Here is a 3,080-nt window from a genome sequence, read left to right on the forward strand (position 1 = left end):
TTTTTTTTGCGAGGAAACTGCTGATGATATTAAAGCACGACAGTTACAAAAAGGACCCCAACAAAGAACAAAAAAACAACCCGGTCCCTAAGCAACTCGATGTCGCCGGAGCGGAAGAAGACGTGCCGACGGCGCGCCGCTGCTGCATCTCTCCACAAGCCTTGGAACAAGAGATGTCCCCCTGCAGACGGGAAGTCTTCGGGCCTCGAACTCCTGGGAGCCTCCACCCTCCTCCGTCGGCTCCACCCGCGTGCTTCACCACCAGCGGCTTCAAGGTCGTCGACCGGATCCGCCGCACCAAGATCCGGAAGGGGAGTAGGCGCATCCGACGGCCACAGGGAACCGTGAGCGCGGGGAAGGAGGCGCCACGCCGCAGAACTCCGCCGAGCTCCACCGCCGAAGAGGGCCAGCACCACCTGCATACATACCACCGGCCGCGCCGCCCACCTCAAAGCGCCGCCGACGGAAGACTCCACAGCTCCTACACTATATACAACCGGGATTCGAGGCTCCCCCAACCTCCCGCCGCCGGAGCGGCCGGCGGAGGAAGGGGGACCCGTCGATTCGACGGAAGCGAGGTGGATCTGGGAAGGGCTCAAAAATCGCCTCACTCTACTGTGCGGGAGGAGGGGACGGTCCAAGGTCGGTCTCTCTTGATTAAAAATACACTCTAAGCGTTATAAAAAAAATCTTAAAATAGAGAACTAATATGTGGTTGAATGTTTAGAAAGGCATTGGCACCTCCAGTCCACCAGAGTTCAAATCACATGTTTGTCACTGTGGTGTCTCATAAAGGCGGAATGTTCTTTCAGCGGAAGATGGTGTTTCCATCGATAGCGAGACACATGTGATGACTTCATCAGTCTCTCAAAGATGCTCATAGGGGTAGGGTGCGTTCATAGGGGTGAGTGTATGTACGTTTTGTTGGGAGCATCTGCGTGTGTACCGTGTTTCGTAAAAAAAATCTTAAAATAATTTTGCATATATATAATGTATATTTGTCATGCCACTAAATTATAAGTTTGAATTCAACCTAGAACTCCTGAAAAGAATGTGTTAAATCACGTGATCGATAGTAGTTATTCCCTCCAAACCCCTTTATTACGTTATTATGTAGTTCGAGAGAGGACTTCGACCATTAAGTTAGTTTAAAAAATATGAGATATATATGCCATGGAAACTATACTATTGGATTACTAATGGTTAAAGTTTTTTTCTCAAAGTACGCGCTAGCCTGACTTGTCCCATTAACACAATTGATGTTTTAATGAATAAGACACACACGTATTTTAAGATGGACTTTGATTAAAAAATTGAGCAACAAATCCTTCATTATATTGTACTTATTCAGTATATTTGTATTCATATTAAAAAATACTTTCAAATGATGCTAATTTTATACCAACAATCTTTATTTATTTGGAGTGTTTCTTGGTCAAAGAAAAAGCACTGGAAACAAGAACTCGTTATTCATTGAAATGGAGGCAGTATCAAGTTGTGCATCAAATTTGGATTAAAATATTTGTGATATGGTAGCTATATGTTATGTTTTCATTGTAAATAATTTTCAGATTTTTTGACTACTTGCAAAATGCATTTCGAACTACTAGTGCACCGGTTCACAACAAGTATGCATGCACCGGATAAATTCTTGATGAAAGGCATTGAATCTCAGCTTCAAATTAATACATTTACTTATTTTGGGGAAGCAATACATTGTGTTGAGAGAAACCTCTTCAAAGCATTCAGGGTTCACACAAGAAAACAAAGCAAGGCAACAAAAAAACAACATTATACAAGCATAGTTTGGGATCACATCACGTAAAGAACCATTTGCGTAAGAGCTAGATCAGGATCGAGCTAGCTCATAGGAGGAGGAATCCTCAAGGAGTTAACGATTCCCCAATTCAATACATTATGGTCTTGTAGCCGAACCAGGGTTTTCACCTAGGCTCGAATGAAAGGGGAGGGGAGACACAATGACTCCCCGAGGAGGGGGAATGACACACAAGGGTGTCACCATCATGGGTACAAAGCTTTCACTCGTTGGAGACGTGCTAAGGTCTAAAAAGTCAATAATACCTACGAATAGAGTAGCTTACATGCGAATTTCATGTCCTCAAATAAATGCAGTTCTAGCTGTTGTCCAAACTTAACTATTTTGAAGTTTGATGAATTTTATGGGGGAAAAGTAACAACATTTATCACTTCCTCCCACCCATAAGAAGTGTAGTTGTTTTAGTTGGCACTTATATTATGGATCGAAGGGAGTACCAATTTAGTATCACTCTTATTATCCATCCATATTGGTCTTGAAATGTAGTAGTTCCATAGTATACACATTTAATGCCATATATGTTGTCACTCTTTTCAATAAAGTTGATTGAAATTTACAAAAAAGTTACTAAGAAATATTCAGAAACAATGCATCTCTGTTTCACTGAAGTGGTTAGCTCATCATGCCCTCATGGACATGTACGTATCGTACCACGATGACGCATGCAACGCACATGAAAGAAACGCCAAGTGAAATGCAAAAACTTCCACCTTCACCTACTCGATCAAAAGTCTAAATTAACAAACGCCACCCACACCGATTAACTGATAGACCGAGACCGACTGACGCGCCACGATCCGTAAGGCCGGCCATGGCGGCCACGGGGTGGCTTCTAGTGTTGGTCGGAGCCCTCGCCGCCGCCCTGTCATGCTGCGCCGTGTCCGGCATGCCCACACCGTCGTCGGCATCGGCATCGTCGTCGCTGGACTGCGGCACCGTGACGTCGCTGCTCGTGGGCTGTGCGGCGTTCGTCAGGCGCGGCCCTCGCGCGGCGCCCCTGCCGGGGCCCGGCACGCCGTGCTGCGATGGGGTGACGAGCATGTACGCCGTCGCGGCGGACTCAGCGGACAACTGGCGGTCCGTGTGCCGCTGCATGGCCGGGCTCGTCCGGCAGTACTGGTCCAACGCGACCGCCATCGCGGTGCTGCCGGGCCTCTGCGGCGTCTCGCCCGTGTCCACCGCTCACGCCGTCACCTACTGCACAAGGTACGTGCGAGGAAAAATGCAGGCTTCGTTTTGATTT

This window comes from Lolium rigidum, chromosome 7 (genome assembly GCF_022539505.1).
Source record: "Lolium rigidum isolate FL_2022 chromosome 7, APGP_CSIRO_Lrig_0.1, whole genome shotgun sequence".
NCBI lineage: Eukaryota > Viridiplantae > Streptophyta > Magnoliopsida > Poales > Poaceae > Lolium > Lolium rigidum.